This window comes from Musa acuminata, chromosome BXJ1-8, assembly GCF_036884655.1.
Source record: "Musa acuminata AAA Group cultivar baxijiao chromosome BXJ1-8, Cavendish_Baxijiao_AAA, whole genome shotgun sequence".
NCBI classification, from domain to species: Eukaryota; Viridiplantae; Streptophyta; class Magnoliopsida; order Zingiberales; family Musaceae; genus Musa; species Musa acuminata.
The window spans coordinates 10,760,477-10,781,570 of record NC_088334.1 but is presented as its reverse complement, the minus strand read 5'-3'; the positions used below and the strand labels follow the sequence as shown (position 1 = coordinate 10,781,570).

General features: G+C 35.7%; 1 long non-coding RNA gene across 1 annotated transcript; it reads right to left on the bottom strand.

Moving 5' to 3' along the window:
* Positions 1-18,504: 18,504 nt before the first annotated feature.
* Positions 18,505-19,373, bottom strand: LOC135588997 (uncharacterized). The gene is made up of 2 exons (XR_010476557.1): positions 19,257-19,373; positions 18,505-19,112 (listed from the first exon to the last, which is right to left on the bottom strand). It is a non-coding gene; the product is annotated as an uncharacterized LOC135588997 (long non-coding RNA).
* Between the last annotated feature and the right edge of the window lie 1,721 nt (positions 19,374-21,094).

Below are 21,094 nucleotides of genomic sequence, written 5' to 3'. Positions count from 1 at the left end.
AGAGAGAGAGAGAGAGAGAGAGATATGCCCCAACATTGTTAGCATTTATGTAGGGTTTGCCCCACAAAATAACTCTAGATTTTACATGTAACATATGCACAAAAAGAAACATTGCCTACAACATCATGTATACTGAATTAACTAACTGCTACGTACCTGTGTATCATAGATTAGAAGACCGACAGGTGCTCTTCCTTTTGGCCATTTGCCCACAATTTTCATGTAAAAAAATTGCAAGTGATTTGGAAAGGAGCGGACTCACTTTGTAAAGGACAAACAACTAGAAATTTTAGTGAATGCCTCATAGCTATCTTTGCTCCTAGGAATTGGTACTATGTTGACAGTACATATAACAAGCCAAGCCAGCCATGGACATTTTATTTTATGCAGTAGTAGTTCTGTACATTGACAGAAAAGCCCCAGCCATCCATGACATAATGATCTAAGCTACACATGGCAGCAAGTACTTGAAAGCATTTGCCCCATATACTGAGCAAATCTTACACATCCTATATACTACTGTAGCAGATAGCAATTCATGGCAGCAGCATAGTCTTAGGGCATGTAGCAGAACCCCATAAGCAGTGGTGTGGTAAATTGTCCGGGCGTGCAGTGCGTGCCGTAGTACTAACATCAAACATATTGTCGTTCTCGGCATCCTTCGTGGCACCAAAGGAATAGCCAACTGATGCAACTGCAGCAGCTTTTACCTTCTTCTCTCCGGGAATATTGTTGATGTCCTTCTTGACCTCCTCGTTGTTGCTTCCACCAGCACTACTGGAGCTAAACACAACTTTGTTATCAGCATGCACGTATTCCTTTACCTGAACTCCTCGAAGAGAGCTACCCAAGGGATTCTCCTCAAGCCTTCTGCCCTCCACACCAGTTTTGGAGAGGATGATGACCAAACCAAATGTAAAAACAAGCACAAATGACATCTTCATTGTTGATCAGCTACAACAAAGCAAAAAAATTCACCATTTCAATACTAAGGTATCCTATATGTAACAATTAATTTCGAACTTTGATATATTCAACAGATACATATGCTAATATGGTTAAGTAAATAGCTAAAACTAGTATTAGTCTTCAAACTTACCTTGAACTCAATTCCTCCAAGTTTGAGATACTGGATATAAGACATGATATTTATAAGGGAACCTTCAAGGCTGGAAAAAATAGAGAAAGTAACAAGATAAACATTGGGAATCTTATTGTGCGTATCGGTCATGCACGCATATCATACGACATAGCGTGCCTACAGATTTATTGTGCGAATTACGTCATCTGCACCAATGAGATAGTGGTGAATAATAATCATGTCGCCGATAGATGAAATCGATTACAATTGATGTCTAACTACATATGCTAGTCAAAAGGTTCAAATAGGCACTTCACTCAACCCTATATTGGACAAATATTAGTTTCCCTAGTTCTCTAATGATAAGAAATATCTACTTCTATACCTATAGTATCAACGTTGTTTGCCAATTTGCTCATTACTCCATCATGTGTATGCTTGACTTGTGATGCATATAGAAGAACTTCTTTGTAAACAAGTGCAGGGACAATTAGTATGAATTTAGTGAAGTTAAACCAACCAAAAGAATCATGCTAAATTCCTAACTACTGAAATGAATATAATTTTTCAGTTTATTATGCATATATCATGGGAAATATCATGTTCAATTCGTGACTAGTAATATGAATATAATTGTTCAATTATTATATTGTTGTTGTTGTTGTTCATGTCTTTGAATGAAGCTTCATAGTCGTAAGCATAACCAAACATATGTAAACCTACATCTGCTCAAAAACACAGATTTAATATTAGCACATCCATTTACTATTTAACAACTTGTATAAGTTAGTAAAATGACATTACAAATTGTTTAACATTGTTGTTTTGAGAACTGATTCTTAACTTAGATATTTTGGTTTGACAAAATTTCAATGTGCCCAGATGGAATGTTGCCTTTAGGGTTGGATAGAACTGAGAAATCCCTTTTTCTTTTTTTGCCTTTGGTGTTGTATTTTCTATGTGCTCCTCAGATGTTCTATACATCTAATCCTAGTTCACATGCTTCTGCTCATAATCAGAACTCTTATGGTTTTTCATCATTACAAAAACTATTCCATGCATGCGTATATCCATCAAAATATGCAAATAAGAACCCAATATGGGGCCTCAGGTCTTCTCCCTCAGTTGATATAGTGCAAGATTCATTGTAGGACTCTATTTCTCTCCGTCCAAACATGAACTGTTAATGGAGTAACTATGAACATTCTTTGATGGCTAGTATTCCTGCATGGAATAGTTTCTATTCTTACCAAGTCCATCAGAAAAATATATGTATAATTACTGATGGAAGTATGAACTACAACGAAAGATACAAACATTCCTTGCATTATAGTAAGCAGCATTGTGATAATTTGCAATGCCAAATAAGATTCTCCACATATGCTGGTGCCTCTCTTGGAGGAGTTGAATTATCTGAGGGTCATGCATATTTTTGCAAACGCACAAACATAAATTATGGTGCTGTCATATGCATTGAATCCCTGACTCTTTAGCGATAAGGGCACCAATGAGATATTGGAGAATAATAATCGTGTTGCCGATAGACAAAATGATTGAAATTGAGACCGAATTAATATAAATATGTCCAACTTTTTATGCTTATAAAAAAATTGAGATATATGTTTTGCTCAAATCTCTTTTGGACAACGATTATTGCCTAATTCTCTAATGATAAAAATAATATCTGCTTCTACAACTCTACTATCAGCATTATTTGCCAATGTGGTCTATTACTTGAGAGATGACGAGGAAAAATGACCAAGCATAAGTATACTTATCTTATAATCCAAATAGGAAAGCTTCTTTAGAAAAGAACAAAGACAATTAGAATGAACTTAGTCAATCTAAAATGATAATGATCAAAAGCTCAATCGTTCTATATATCATGAAAAAAAAAATCATGTTAAATTCCATACTTGTAAAATGAATATAATTGTTCAATTATTAATTATTATTGCTGTAGTTCATTGCTTTGAATTAATGAAGCATCAAAGTCTTAAGCATAGCCAAGCATAAGTATAGACATCATTATGCAGGTTAGGTTGGCTAAACAGGTGGCTATCCAAAAGATAAGGTCTACAAGGAACTTCTTTAAAGACATCAAGTCATGATCCATGCTTTGGCCTGTTTTTGATGAATTGAATGAATAGAAAAGCTAATTAACGGCTTGTTTGAATTAGTAAAACTTATGCTTAGATATTTATTTTTGACAAAAAATTCCATTATACAGTGTTGCACTTAGTCTGCTAGGAGGGGTATCGGCACATGGATAGAACTTTTAGACCAAAACTTCAGTGTTGACTGTTAATTATACTTGAAAATCCCATTATTTTCTTAGGTGTTTGGCATAGCAAATTATCAAAACCCTAAACCCTAGAAGAACTACATATGAATTATTTGAAAGCAAACTGCCTTGGTTCTTAGGGCTTGATTAAGTTCATTATTTGTTGTACTTGTTATGTGTTTTGCAAATGTTCCATGTTCTCACGCTCAGCCTTTATTTGGATACCGTGTTCATCCTCTATGAGAGAGAGAGAGAGACAGAGATGTCCCAACTTTGTTAGCATAAATGTAGGGTTTGCCCCACAAAGAAACACCAGACGTTACATGTAACATCATGTACATTCAACTAACTAGCTGCTACCTACCTGTGTTTCATAGAAGACATATATAAATTATATATATATATATATATATATATATATATATATATATATATATATATATATATATATATATATATATATTCTTCATGTATTTCATTTACCATGTTATTATGCATGTATACCATTAGAGAATGCTGATCTCACAAATTTCATGTTTCAAGTGTATTTCCAAGTTGATTTAGTAATTGTCCTCCTGGTTTGAAGGATTGCTCGGCATTCTACATTCTGAGTTATCCATAGAAACAGTGTGGTCAATTTGAGGTTAGTATGTAAATTCTTCCTTCTTGTTTTTTTTTTCAAAATAATATTTTTTCACATGCTTCTCTTTGCAGATCAGAACAACAGTTGAACGCTAGTTTCATCAAGAATTTCTTCATCTAAAACCCTGTTTTGACTTTTTTACACTATCTGCTTATTCAAGAAGCTTTAGGACAGAAAAGTAGTAACATAAGAACATGAATTTTATAGTTATGGTGAATGCAGTTGTTGTTGTATTAGTACCTATGGCTTACAATGGTACTAGTTCTGTTATTGTCTTCAAACTTGTAGCATTCTTCATGTTCCTTTATACAAATTGATTTTTTATTGTACCAATAAGAGAACAACCTAAGCAGCAGAGGAAGATAATTAAATAATACACCAAAGGTGGTCATCTTTTGTGGAATCCTGCCTTTCCTAAAGGCCACTCATGTTTCAAATTGCATCAGGCAAGGTTGAGGATACCTGGTGACTGATTTCTGATAGCCCCTGAATTAGCAAGCTGGTGGATACATGTTTGAGAGGCTTGCTCAGTGCCTTCAAGATCTTGGCACTAATCAATTATTGCCATTAAAATATGCTTCTTTGGTGATGTATAACCACCCACCATCTTATGATTTTGACTTGAGTGGAAGGCCCTTAATATTTTAATCAATACCACTTCAATTTGCTTTCTGGTCTCCTCTGTATAAATAAGCTTTCAGATACCTTCACAATTGATAGTCTTCGAGATTCTAGACAGTGAATCCTGTGCATGCAAGACTTCCTTGAGTTCAACAGAAACTTCTCTTGTTTCTTTTCATGTTCTCTACTCCACTTGTCTTGAGACTCTACAACTTTCCTTCTGAGAGGATTGGAACACTCCAAATGTTGTTTTGCTTCTGATGGTAGTCATTGCTGAAACCGGCAGAGTCGATCATCTGCTTTTGACTAAGAACAGAAGCATAGAAAAGCAAATCTACTGCTTCTGCCTGAGAAAGATATGGCTCCATCATTTGGTGGCTGAAAAAATGACAAGTGAGATGGCTCCGTCCGTGATGCAATGATATTTAGCTGACAAACTAGGTTGTCGGATGGTAGCTGGAATACCTTCCTAATCATGCTATAAGATGACAGTCTTGTCAGCAAAACAAGGAGCTTATCCTATGATGATCGTCTTCTATAGGATAAATGGAGCAGGACAGATCAGACAGGTTCATAGACTCGAGTTTTTATTCATGGAAATGGAAATCTATTTATCTCACACTTCATCCACATCTTGAATCCTAAGTGCATGCCGCTGTGGATGTCTTGGCTTGTTTCTTCCTCGTTGCCTTTTGCTTTACTTCCACTTTGATATTTTCTTTTGGACTCTTTTCATCTATCTAATTCCTAATTGGATCTCTTTCTATTCATGTTTTACCAAAATTTCTTTGTTCCTGTCATTTTTATTATATCTTGAATGGGCTAAGTTTACTCTTATCTTTACTCAGGGAAAGGAAAAGAGAGCAAGATGTGACACTGGAAGAACAAAGGAGAACGAAGTAGTAGATGCAAATAATTGCTGAGAGGCTCTTGGAGCTGCACCAGTGACATGCTAACAGTTTCTGGTGGTTCGCACAAGGATTCATATGTACCAGAGAAGAATAACTTAGGAGGTCAGAACGTGTGCTAGCATAAGATAGTTGGTATGGTGATACTACCTCGCTGATCCAGCAAGCGAGCCAACGACTTCATAGTCGATGTATTCTGTTCGGTATGGCCAGAACGAGATTTGTTGGATGTATAATTCGTCTCGGCACCAAAGTAATAGCTCAAATTAAACACATAGAACCTGATTATATGGTGAGAAAGGCCTTCGGCCTGACACCATGTCGGAGTTTAAATTGCTGCCGATTCATTTGTAAGTTTAGTACATGAGAAATGATTCACTACTTTGTATTATGACACTTACTGTTGTGCTTGTTGACGTTATGGATGAATGCAATAGTTATCTCAGATGATGATAATGTTTCCATTTCGTCTATGATGGCATATGCTTTGCTTGCATTCAGATTGGATGGAAGTTGAATAAAGAAATGAGTGCAATTTTTTCTCCCACAAGTACATGAAATACTTTGAAGGAGTAGATTTTAACTCATAAAATGCAATCTTCGAGTGTAGTTTGAATCAGCTAAGGTTGTGTGAAGTCCAGATGTATCAAGTACTTGCGATGTATCGTAAGATCAATAAGAACAGCTCAGATCTCATGCTTGAAGAAAAAGGAAACCGAAAGCTTAAACGAAGCTTTAGAAGTTGCAAATAATATCACATATTGTGGAGAATTGCATGCGAAGTTATAGTCAATCATCACTGAATTCACTATTTTCTTGGGTTAATCATTCAGTAAAATACATCTTTCAACGCCAGATCGCTATCAAGAATTTGTCAATACAAACCAAGATTTGAGAATAAACGATATCGAGAAAAGACATATATGCATTTTTGCTTGATGATGCTTGTAAATAGTTAATTCAGCATGATAGTATCAACTTCTTTTCCTTCGTATTATTAACTTCTTTCTACAAACCTTGACCTCCGTGTGTATGTGTAGAGAGAGAAAGAGAGAGAGAGAGAGAGAGAGAGAGAGAGAGACTGTTCTTATTTTACGAAAGGGCGTAAGGTTCACAGAGCAGGGGTTGACATCCATGCGTGGTCTACGCACCTGTAACCTATTCATGTACTCTTAGCACGTATGGCATCGCACATGCTGCTTAGTAAAGCCAACCGTAGTTTCAGGAACCATGGCTTCATCCTGTGCCACCGACATTTCCGCCATCTCCCGGCATGTACCCTGGACTATTCACCCAGTTGTTGTACTGATCTCTGGGTATGGCGTGATGGTTATTGGTGTCGGCATCAGAATAGCCAAACCTTTCCACTTCGTGCTCTCCCTCATCAGCTTGGCCTCCTCCATGGATGTCGTCTTCCAACAACACCTTCCTTGGCATCACTGAGCATGAGTTCATCACTAGAACTCCAAGAAAGAGAATCCCCACCAACTTCATCCTTTCTTTGGCTACTCTGAGAGAATGATTAATGTAGGCAACATCACAACAATATACCTAACTTGAGAGACCTGAAAGCATAAGATAAATCTCACCAACACAAGAGAGGAAGCTTCAGACAGAGGTATGAAGGTTCTTACTGCGAGCTGGTGGTTCAGTGAGTATTGGGGCTGCTTTTATAGGCAAGAAATGTTACTGCCTCCTTTTTTTTTGTCCCTTCTTTGTCTGAAGAAGAAGATATGTTACCGTTAAGAGTTGATATTCAATATCAAGTGGGCACACAAATTAAACGGCAAAATGATGGGTTAATGGAAAGTGTTTTTTACCTAAATCCTGTGGCTTTGCTTGGTGATGTAAAAGAGCATCACCCACCTATTTATGTTTGCATTTGTCGGCAGGTCTGAGAGGAATTACTTGTTCAGATTTCGTTTGCTTATATGTGTGAATTCAATGTAGGGACAGTTAATTGTGAAAGAAGAATCCATAGTTAACAGTGTTTACTGTTAATGCAGTAAGAGTCAAGCAAATGACAAGCAAAATGTGTTAGGGACTAAGGAGCAAGGAAAAAATAGAATACTACGATGTAAGTAAAAGAATCCTTTCGATTCAAGAAAATTGATGTAGTATTAAAAAATAGGAGGATTGATAAGAACACTTACAAGAAACCAAATGCACACAGACTCTCTTTATCTACCTTACTTCATGAACTACGGTCCTATTTATAGGACCTAGTGACAACCACCCTATAACTACTAGATTAAGGTAGTTATTGAAACCACCCTATAACTACTAGATCATGATTGAGGTAGTTATTGAAATCATCATGTAACCACTAGATCATGATAACTATCTAGATAATTATGAATCAAATCTCAACACTCCCCCTTGATTCATAGTTGCATACACCAATTTGCGACATAAAATAAACATGTTTTTGAACTGGAAGTGATTTGGTGAAGATATCCGTAACTTGTTCATCCATTCCATAATACTTCATTGTTATGGCTCCACTTGCATGAAGTACTCTTTCGATCATCTAAAGCTCCTGCACAATCACTATTCATGAAACCAAATAATTTGCATTTAAATTTTGTTTTTAACACCCATTTTAACCCAATCGCTTTCTTTTCTTTCGATAGATCCATTAGCTCCCAAATTTCATTCTTCTCAATTGACTTGATTTCCTCCTTTATTGCTTTTCTCCATTCCTCTTATTTAACTACTTCATCAAAAGTTGTTGGATCTGAAATAAACAAAGCAAATGTTGAGTTATAAATTTTTGTCAATGATCTGAAATTTCTTAGAGGGGTTTAATTTGACGAATCAGAATTTGAAGTGCTCGATACTTTTGTTGGAGCGGGATCTGTCATTTGATTCTGCGGAGTGTCTAGTTCTACTGGAATCTGCATTTGTGTTTCACCTTTATTGGTCTCCCAATTCAAACTTGTCCTTTCATCAAACATAACATTTCTATTAATAATAACTTTACTACTAACAGGGTTATATAATCGATATGCTTTCGATTGTAAAGAATAACCAATTAAAATATATTTTTCAGATTTTTCATCAAGCTTGTGATGATTTTATGAATTCACCAAAGCATAAGAAATACAACCAAAAATTCTTAGATGTCTAATACTTGGTTTCATACCATACTAAGTCTCAAAAGGAGTTCGATTCATAACAGCCTTTGTTGGTGAAATATTCAACAAATAAACTACTGTTGCAACTGCTTCTGCCCAAAACTGATTTGGAAGATGTTTTCCTTTAAACAAACTTCTTGCCATTTCAACGACAATCCGATTCTTACGTTCAGCTACACCATTTTGCTCCGGTGTATATGGTGCTGTCAATTCTCTGTGAATACCATTTTCTTAACAAAAAGAATTAAACTCATTAGATAAAAATTCACCACCTCTATCTGTCCGAAGTGTCTTTATATATCTACCACTTTGTCTTTCTACAAGTGCCTTAAACTTTCGAAAATTATCAAATGTTTCAGATTTCAATTTCAAAAAATATACCCAACTTATGCGACTATAATCATCCGTAAACAATAAAAATTATTGACTTCCAACAAATGATTTTGTATTCATAGGTCCACATAAGTCAGTATGAATTAATTCAAGACAATTAGATGCTCTTCATGCTTTTCCAATAGGAAATGGTTTTTTACTTTGTTTGCCATAAATACATCCTTCACGTACATCAAGTGTATTAATCTTGGGCAATCCGAAAACCATTCATTTTTGACTTAACAACCTTAAACTTTTAATGTTAAGGTGTCCATATCTTAAATACTATAAACTAGACTCATTCTTTTGAGTTATGATAAGCGCATGCCTTTCAATATTTGACACATCAAGTGGAAACATCTAGTTTTGTGTCATGCAAACATTTACTATAATCAAACCATGTTTTTTATCTCTAATAGTGCATGAACCATTATCAAATATTACTGAATATCTATCATCTACTAATTGTCTAACACTCAAGTTATGTGATAAAGTAGGAACAAAAAAAACATTATCAAGGTATTTTACCTTACGTTGATTTGTCTTCACCTCAATTATTCCTTTCCCTTCCACTTGGATTTGCTTGCTATCTCCAAGTCTAACTTTCAACTTGTGAGTTTCATCAATATCTCTAAATATTGATTTTATGCCTAACATATGATTAGAACATCCACTATCCAGAAACCAAATATCATTTGAGATATTATGAACTTGTGAATGAGTCATAAATAACTTACTATTTTCTTCATTTTTCTCCACATAGCTTTGCTTTTCTCTTTTTCAGCAATCTGCCTTCATATGACCAAACTTTTTACAATAGTAGATTGAATTCCACTCTTGTAATTTCTTTGATCATAATTTGATTGCAATTGTTCATCATGCCCATCAAAGTGTCCTCTTCCTCTTCCATTTCCTCTACCACGAAATCCTCCTCTATCACATCCTCTTCCTATTGATTTGTTGTCTTCTTTTGAAGTAGAAGACTCCCCCTTAACTTGAAATGCCATCAAATGAATATGTAGATAAATCTTTTGATTCCTTAATTACGGCAACAACATGATCAAATTTCGAAGTTCAACTTCTCAAAATTTTTGCAATAATTATATAATCAGAAAGATGTTCACTATAAGATTTCATTTGACTAACAATTTCAGTCACTCGAGATAGAAAATCTTGCACCGATTCATTGCATTTAATAAACAAAATTTCAAACTCACGATGGAGGGTTTAAAGTTTTACCGTAATCACCCTTGATGAGCCTTGAAATTCATTTTGAAGTATCAACCAAGCTTGCTTTGAGGTTGCCCCTGCTGCAATTCTTGAGAAGATCGTCTCATGTACAACTTGTTGAATGAAGAACAATGCCTTTGAGTCATTCTTTCTATTCTCTCTCAATCTGATTTCGTCATCTAGATCTGCATATCCATTCTCTATTAAGTCCCAAAGATCTTGAGACTTGAATAGAGTCTTCATCTTGATACTTCAAAATTCATAGCTTTTGCCCGAAAAGATGGGGATAAGGGGTTGAGACATGGAATTGCCATTGGAAGCCATAATGCCCAGTTCATATTGAAACTAGGCTGGGATTGAGGAGAAAGGAAAAAACAGAATGAAAAAACAGAATACTACGATGCAAGTAAAAGAATCTTTTCAATTTAAGAAAACTGATGTAGTATTAAAAAACAGGAGGATTGATAAGAACACTTACAAGATACCAAATGCACACAGACTCTCTCTATCTACCACCCTATAACTACTAGATTGAGGTAGTTATTGAAACCACCCTATAACTACTAGATCATGATTGAGGTGGTTATTGAAATCATCCTGTAACCACTAGATCATGATAACTATCTAAATAATTATGAATCAAATCTCAACAAAATGAATTATGTTCGACGTAAAGTCTTTTGTCCAGCATCCGCTTACAATTCGATGCAGGATGACGGTGCACACAACAGAACCCAAATTTATGGAATCAGTGAAACATATCATTTTTCTAGGAAAAGGAGTCATGCTTACAAGAAGAACAAACGCCTTTGTAGAGTTTTCCCGTCCTTCTCTACAAGGACAAGGAAACACTCGATATTTTCGGGCCTAAATTCCCACCAAATGAAGCTTTATTTTCTGACCAATCAAATTTGAAAGCAAATAAAACAAAGGAATCGAATATCATACAACTAGAAATTAAAAAAATTACATGCACATAAATAGAAAATGATGAATTTTTTTGTTTGGTGCCATAGGATGCATGCATTAAAAAAATGTATCACTCTCTGAGCAAACTATATAAGAAAACTAAGTTCTTCAAAGGAATTGAAACTATGTATGCTGATGAAAAGAAATAGCTTGTTAGCAATGATTCCCATGCCTTGTTTCAGTTCACTCGACTAGTAATTGTCACTTCACTGTCTTGTTAAACTAGTTGTGTTCTTATGTACCTTCTGATAGAAATAATAGAAGATAAGAACAATAATTGAAGAAGTTTTATTAAAGAAGTAAAGTAGCTTGAATGCATTAGCATGTCCCTCTCCTATTTATAGGGATTAGGAGGGAGGATTTTCCTCAACAGAATAGATAAGATTTCCTCATATAATTGGGGAAATCTTATCTTCTATCATGCCCCCACGAGATGGTGCTTGACAAGGATACCAATCTTGGATCGATGCAAAATATGGTTTACGGGCGAGAGGTTTCATGAGTAGGGCAAGAGCATATTGCTGCTGCTATTGTTGTTGCTACAGTTTCGACGACGATGGCTGCGGTTGCGATGGCAGCGGCTACGATTGCGATGACGGCGGCAGTTGCGACTACAACGGCGACGATTGTAGCTGCGACGACGACGATTGTGGCTACGACGACGACGATTGTGGCTGCGACGACGACGATTGTGGCTGCGACGACGACGATTGTGGCTGCGACGGCTGCGATGATGGCAGAGGAGAAATCTACAGTAATGTTGTAGTGTTGCTACTACAACAAAGGAGGAAGCTGCAACATAGGAGGAATGTGCAGTAGAGGAGGAAGCTGCAGTAGAGGTGCAACAGAGGAGGAAGCTGCAGCAAAAGAGGTAGGAGGTAGCTACAGCGAGGAAGAAAGGTGGGGCAATGCTGGTGAGCACAGCACTAGAGACGCCGCAGATGAAGGGAACAGACGTTGGCACAGAGTGGCAGTGGAGAAGACAATTGCCGTTCGCCGAAGAGGAAAGATTTGTCGCACCGATGGGTTGACGATGGAAAAGCAATGGTAGAAAGCTTTTTCGTTTGCCATCAGAGATGGAGAAGCAGCTCTGATACCATGATATAAATAATAGAAGATAAGAACAATAATTGAAGAAGCTTTATTAAAGAAGTGAAGTAGGTTGAATGCATTAGCATGTCCCTCTCCTATTTATAGGGATTAGGAGGGAGGATTTTCCTCATCAGAATAGATAAGATTTCCTCATATAATCGGGGAAATCTTATCTTCTATCACTTCATTCATACGACACTCCCTGTCATCTTCTATCCGTTTCTGAATCATTTGCATCTGGATGTTGATTGTTAAATGTGTCTACTTGGAGAGGTTTCAGGATTCTGTGCTGCTGATGGATTTGGTCATCTCTAGATCTGGCTTATCATGTCAACTATTGAGTAGCTAATCAACACTAACAGTGGGCATCACATGCCTTCACCTATCTCATCAGCAACCCCCTGAGTTCATTATGCTCCATGTTCCACTTCCATCCATGCATATTTAGATCTCGTCGTCCAGTTCTTGTATATGCCTTGATGTTTTCTTGGTCCAAGTCCTTGTATCCACGATCTGATTCTTGATCCATGCGAGCTTACAAATCTAGTACCATGTTGTAGATATCATCAACCGAGGAATAAGAACTCTTAACATGGCCTGCTCTCTTTCTGGCCCATTAATGGGCGATCTCTAGCTATATCCATCCATCTCCTCATCGAGTGACAATGTGTTTATGGATATCTATCATGGTTTTATATAAATGCACAACATATGAGTATGGCATCATTGATATAAATGTTCCCTGAAGTGAATCTAGTGTTTTATTTTGAAAACACTATATAGTGTTTTCAAAATAAAAATACTATATAGTATTTTTGAACTAGCCTTATAGTGTTTTTGGTTTCAAAAACACTATACAGTATTTTTGAACTAGCATTGTAATGTTTTTGAAATCAAAACACTATACAGTAATTTTAAAACAAAAACCCTATACAATATTTTTAAAGCATAATACAATTTGGATGATTTTTTTTTACTTTAGGCAGAAAAATGCATGGCAACTTTTGAGGGTTTTTTTAATATTTTTAAAATAATATATCACTGTTTGAGAATTTTAAAAAGAGGTACTATTTTAAAAAAAATATAAATTTTTTTTTCCGGACAATCACCCAATCATTTTTTACCATTTCATTAACATAATCCAAAACCTAGGGTTTCATGCAGGTGCTAGAACGCACTTGGCAGCTGACATCATAGCCATGCATCTGCTTTCTGATGGAAACCCTTAAGTTCTAACAAGCATACCAAAGTAGAGTTCTTGCTGGAAGACAAGATGAACTTTGTTCGTGATGAAAACTAGGCTTCGATGTCTACATGAGGAACATATGCCAGATAAATTTATGCAAGGATATAATGGAGGTGTTTGGCTTGCAAGATCGAAATAGTTTTTGGTTCTTCCCGAGAGAGGAGTTTCTTCTTCCATGAAACACGTACACATGGTCGCAATAATTGAATGGAGATTCTTTGACGCTTTAAAGTGCGACGCGTCTTGGAATCTGAACCAGATTAGACAAGTTCTATGATTGATGTCTGAAGAGTGAAAGTTTTGAGATCATCTCTTCTTACATACATATGTAGCTTCGTATACCAGTTTCAATATTATTTATATATATGTGTATGAACTCGAGGAGGGACATTAACAAATATCTCGACAGAATCAGATTTGAGACACTACTCAACACCAAAATTTCTTTTCCTTTTCTTGCGTTTAGATCAAATTTATCACCTAACCAAATTCATTTACCAGTTCATTGACATGATTCAAGTCTTGAGAGGTTCTTGTGAGTCCGCCAAGAACAAACCTGACATAGCCATGTTTTCTTGTTCCGATAGGAACATCATTGCCATGTTAGTAAAGCAAGTTATAAGAGGAGTCCTGTCCATGCGAGTCGTCAACTATTTCTCTTTTGGCTTGACAAACTGTTTAGGGTTAGGGTAAGAGTCCAAATAACACGTATCAAAACCTTTCAAGAAAACTCATTCTATGAGAGATCCACACGGAATGAGTGAGATTGTGTGAGAAATATATAACACAATGTTGTATTACCCTCCATCTGCATCAAGAAAGCCTCTTTTAGTACTACTGCATGAAATCTTCCATTATCTATCACCATGATTAGCGTACTTCTTGACATAGCAATTTTCTCAAAATAATAACATGAGAAATGCTCACAAATTGTGAGAATGCGATTGAGCATTAACTCCCTTCTCAAAATTTTTCTCATCCTATTGTGGTTCTCTCAAAGACATGGCAGATGGACCTGAGAGAGGAGGATGAGAAGGCATTGGGCGTGTGCAACCAAAAGAGAGACAGTACATGACAAATGAAGTCAGTACTTGTCTCATTTGACAAGGCTATGATGACATGCATGGCTATGATGTCAGCTGTCAAGTATTCTCGTTTGGTCTGCACGAAACCCAATGCTTCGGATTATGTTAATGAAATGGTAAATAATGATTTTTGGTTGGTGATTAATATTATTGTTTTGTTCATATTCTCTTTTCTGAGATCCAAGTCAAGAATTTTCTCAGATCCAAGAAAACTCAGTGAAGAAGATAATGTGCATTTTTTGTGTGATATTGGTATCTGGCTACTCATTAGATACTATTCATCATCATCAAGCTCAAGTCTACCATAAAATGTGTATTTTTATTGCTATATTATGACAAAACAACTAGAACGATAGTTACCATTTGATCTCCATTCTAATATAGAAGAGAGATCTGAATCATGTGTTTTGCCTCTCATTTAACTACATGCATAAACTTTTGAGTTCTGTTGACCAAAGTAAACTAGGCCTATAAGAATCTGATGAATATACTGTTATTAATTTCTTGATAATTCCCTCATTCAAATGTACAACTATAAAATTATATATACTATGTTTGAAAGGGTATATAAATAATATCATTATTGAGGGATAGATATCTATATATGAACGTGCAAAAGAAATGGTTAAAAGTTTATACCCATAGAAAATTGTAGTTTCAAAGATATCTTATAAATAACCAATACATTAATGTTGTTATGCCTCAAAGACATGCATTATGTGTGTCTCTTAATATGATGATACTGTTTCTATAAACTAGGAATGAGAAAATTGTAGCTTCTACACAATGCATTTTGATTACACCACAAAGAAGGGGATGGCAAGTATCAGTCAGCCATTGATGAAGAAGCAATATATGACACGGAATTTAAGAGCCCACAAGATAATGCCTACATATGTTTGACCATAGGCTCACAAACCCTAACATCTATATAGATATATATGAAGCTACATGAGTAGGTAAAATGACATGGTCCTCACACTTTAATTAGCACTGCAGGCATCAATCATAGAGCTTGTCTCAACTGGTTCAGATTCCATGATGAGCCGCATGCTTCGACATCAACGCACTTTAAAGCGTCAAGGAATCCTCCATTTAATTATTACGACCCATGTGTACAGTTTCATCGAGGAAGAAACCCCTCTCTCTCAAGAAGAACCAAACCTATTGCGATCTTCCAACTTAAACACCTCCATTCCCTTGCATTAATTAATCAATATGTCTTCTTCATGGAGGCAGCAAATTAGCATAGTTTTCTTAAATAGGTTTTCGTCATGAACATACTTTGTTTCTGGCCAGGAACTTAGTTTTGTTGTGCTTGATGGGGGAGCATTAGGGTTTATGCTGCTGAAAAAAAGAAAAGAACTCTATGCATACAGATCTTTTATGGTCTATCCTAGCAGATATGGTAAGATCAAAGGATGATAAGATCGAACAATTTCATGTGATTTCGGAAGTAGTGGTCTAACTTTGTGAAGGAACAAGAGATAGAATGTTTTGGTACTATCTTCTTCCTATGGATTCAAGAACATAATGAATGCCATAGCTCTCTCTCTCTCTCTCTCTCTTATCGGCTGGTATTGAGTGCATAGAAAATATAATAAGCCAAGCTAGTCGTTACATTTTATTATATTTAGTAATGTAGAACATTGGTCAATAGATCCAGATATCCATTACATGTTGTGGAGATATCCATGACACAAAGTACTTGAAAGCATCTGCTCTCTCCACCGAGCAAATTTGACACATCCTATAGTGTAATAGCAAATAACAGTTAAGGGCAGCAGGGCTTTATGGGTGCTTAGGAAGATCACCAAACATCCTTCGGTACTCATCGATCGATATCCGGTGGTGTGAATCTGCTGACATTCCCAGAGTATGTGTAAAAGGATCACTGTTCTTGACATTGTTATTACTATTATTGTCATTGGCATTCTTTGTAGCTCCAAAGGGATAGCCAAATGATGGATCTACAACAGCTTTTCCCTTCTTCTCTCTTATGCTTTTAATGTTCTTCTTGATCTCCTCATTGCTTCATCCACCAATAGTGGAGCCAAAGACAACTTTATTATGATCAAGCATGTAGTCCTTTCCCTTAACTCCGTGAAGAGAGAAATCCAAGGGATTTCCCTCAACCCTTCTACCTTCAAAGATGATCATGACCAAACCAAATGTGAGAACAAGTGCAAATGGGATTTTCATTGTTGATAAGCTGCAACAAAGCAAAAATTGACCATTTCGATACTAAGATCCTAATGTATAACAATCAATTTTTGAGCTTTGATACATTTATCACTTAAATGTGATAATATGGCTAAGTAAATAGCTAAAACTAGTATGAGCCTCGGTGTTTACCTTGAATTCACTCCCTCCGAGATACGTTTGAGATACTAGATATAGGGCAAGATATTTGTAAGGAAAATTTTAAGCTTAAATGAGTTAATATAAATTAACAAGATGAACATTGGGAACCTTTTGGTGCCTTACATTAATTAACAAGATAGTGGAGAATAATAATCGTCCATGGACAAAATGAATGCAATTGAGACTACATTAATTTAACTATGTCTAACTTTTTATGCTCATAAAAAATTTGAGATATATGTTTCAGTCAAATCTCTTTTGGACAAAGATTATTGCCTAATTCTCTAATGATAAAATAATATTACTTCTACAACTCTACTATCAGCATTATTTGCCAATGTGCTCCATCAATTTAGAGATGAGCAGGAAAAATGACCCACCAAAAGTATACTTATCTTGTAATCCAAATAGGAAAGCTTCTTTAGAAAAGAACAAAGACAATTAGCATAAACTTAGTCAATCTAAAATGATAATAATCAAAAGCTCAATTGTTCTATGTGTCATGAAAAGAAAATTCATTTTGAGTTCCTAACTAATAAAATGAACATAATTGTTCGATTATTACATTGTTGTTGTTGTTCATTGCTTTGAATTAATGAAGCATCAAAGTAGTAACCATAACCAAGCATAAGTGTAGATATCATTATGCTGATTAGGTTGGCTAAAGTGGTGGCTGTCCAAAGATAAGGTCACATTGCTTATGCAAGAGTCTACAATGAACCCCTTTAAAGACTTCAAGTCATGATTAACTTATAATGGTTTTGTAGCATACGTTATGGACCATGCTTTGACTTGTTTTGATGAATTAAATGATTTATAAATCTAATTAATGGACAATCCCAATATATTTTTCGGTATTTGGCATAGCAAAACATCAAAACCCTAAACCCTAGAAGAATTATGGAGGAACCATTTGCAAGCAAACTACCTTGTTTCTTAGGCCTTGATTAAGTTCACTATTTTATGTACTTGTTATGTGTTTTGCAAATATTCTATGTTCTCATGCTCAACCTTTATTTGTATATCATGTTTATGATTTATTTTTATGCTCATACATAACTCTCATGGTTCATAATAGCCATCAAACGTCCATCATCATGAGTCCATCCCTTAGGTTATTTAGGTAAATAAGGACAAGGAGAGAGAGATGCCCCCAACATTGTTAGCATTAATGTAGGGTTTGCCCCACAAAATAACTCTAGATTTTACATGTAACATATGCACAAAAAGAAACATTGCTTACAACATCATGTATACTGAATTAACTAGCTGCTACCTACCTGTGTATCATAGATTAGAAGACCGACAGGTGCTTTCCTTCTGGCCATTTGCCCACAATTTTCATGTAAAAAAATTGCAAGTGATTTGGAAAGGAGCGGTCTGACTTTGTAAAGGACCAACAACTAGAAATTTTAGTGAATGCCTCATAGCTATCTATCACTCTTAGGAATTGGTACTATGTGGACAGTACATATAACAAGCCAACCTAGTCATGGTCATTTTATTTTATGTAGTAGTACTTCAGTAGATTGACAGAAAAGCCCCAGCCATCCATGACATAATGATCTAGAGCTATACATGGCAATAAGTACTTGAAAGCATTTGCCCCATATACTGAGCAAATCTCACACATCCTATATACTACTGTAGCAGATAGCAGTTCATGGCAGGAGCATAGTCTTAAGGGCGTTTAGCAGAATCCCTCAAGTTGTGGTGCGGTAAATTGTCCGTGGGTCGAGTGCGTGAAATGGTACTAACATCAAACATCTTGTCGCTCTCGGCATCCTTCGTGGCACCAAAGGAATAGCCAACTGATGCATCTGCAGCAGCTTTTACCTTCTTCTCTCCGGGAGTACTGTTGATGTCCTTTTTGGCTTCCTCGTTGTTGCTTCCACCAGCACTACTGGAGCTAAACACAACTTTGTTATCAGCAAGCACGTATTCCTTTCCCTGAACTCCTCGAAGAGACTGATCCAAGGGATTCTCCTCAAGCCTTCTGCCTTCCACACCAGTTTTGGAGAGGATGATGACCAAACCAAATGTAAAAACAAGCACAAATAACATCTTCATTGTTGATAAGCTACAACAAAGCAAAAAATTCTCCATTTCAGTACTAAGATATCCTATATGTAATAATTAATTTTGAGCTTTGATATATTCAACAGATACATGTACTAATATGGTTAAGTAAATAGCTAAAACTAGTATGAGTCTTGAAACTTACCATTAACTCAGTTCCTCCAAGTTTGAGATACTTGATAGGAGATATGATATTTATAAGGGAACCTTCAAGGATGGGAAAAATAGAGAAAGTAACAAGATAAACATTGGGAATCTTGTTGTGCGTATCGGTCATGCGCGCATATTATAAGACATAGCATGCCTAAGGTATTTATTGTGCGAATTACGTCACGCGCACCAATGAAATAGTGGAGAATAATAATAATGTTGTCGATGGATGAAATTGATTGCAATTGACACTTCATTGAGTGTCATATGTCTAACTTGGTATGCTAGTCAAAAGGTTCAAATACGCACTTCATTCAACCCTATATTGGACACCTATTAGTTTCCCTAGTTCTCTAATGATAAGAAATATCTACTTCTACACCTAAACTATCAACATTGTTTGCCAATTTGCTCATTACACCACCATATGTAAGCTTGACTTGTGATGCAAATAGAAGAACTTCTTTGTAAAAAGTGCAGGGACAATTAGTATGAATTTAGTGAAGTTAAACCAACCAAAAAAATCATGTTAAATTCCTTACTACTGAAATGGATATAATTTTTCAGTTTATTATACATATATCATGGGAAGTATCATGTTCAATTCATGACTATTAATATGAATATAATTTTACAATTATTATATTTTTGTTGTTGTTGTTCATGTCTTTGAATGAAGCATCATAGTCATAAGCATAACCAAATATATGTAAACCTACATCTGCTCAAAAACATAGATTTAATATTTGCACATCCATTTTCTATTTAACAAGTTGTATAAGTAAAATGCCATTACAAATTGTTTAACATTGTTGTTTTGAGAACTGATTCTTAACTTATACTTAGACATTTAATTTTGACAAAATTTCAACATGCTCAAATGGAATGATGCCTTTAGGGTTGGATAGAACTGAGAAATCCCTTTTTTTTTGCCTTTGGCATTGTGCTTTCTATATGCCTCTCAGATGTTCTATACAACTTAGTTCACATGCTTCTGCTCATAATCTTGACTCCTGTGGTTTTTCATCAGAAGAAAAACTATTACATGCATGCATATATCCATTAAAATAATAACCCAATATGGGGCCTTAAGTCTTCTCCCACCATAGATATAGTGCAAGATTCATCGTAGGACTCTATTTCTCTCGGTCCAAACATGAACAGTTAATGGAGTAACAATGAGCATGTTTTGATGGCTAGAATTCCTGCATGGAATAGTTTCTATTCTCACCAAGTCCGTCAGAAAAATCATACACAATTGCTCATGGAAGTGTGAACTACAACGAAAGATACAAGCATTCCTTGCATTCTAGTAAACAGCATTGTGATCATTTGCAATGCCAACTAAGATTCTCTTTTGAGGTTTTGGTCTAATAGTACTCTTCATATGCTGATGCCTCCCTCGGAGGAGTTGATTTATCTGAGTGTCATGCATATTTTTGCAAACACACAAACATAAATTAAGGTGGTATCATAAATTTCAATAACTATAAGTCTAGACTAAGTTCATACTAATTGCTTTTCATTTACATTTGAAGTCAAATACATAAATGATTTGGTCTTTTTTCCATCTCATATCGATACAAATGGAGCACATAGGCAAACAAATACTGAAAGTATAGTTGTCTGGTTAGATATTGTGCATCTTTGGAGAATTGGGTAAAGACCTCTTTAATTTGTCTAATGTAGGTCTGAGTGATGTATGTATAATTTTACACCTTGAGGAGCATAACCTATTAGACCTATGTAAAACTAATGTAGCCTAAATTGCTATTAATTTTGTTCCATTGCGACATGATTATTGTTCTCCACTACCTCATCGGTGAGCATGAT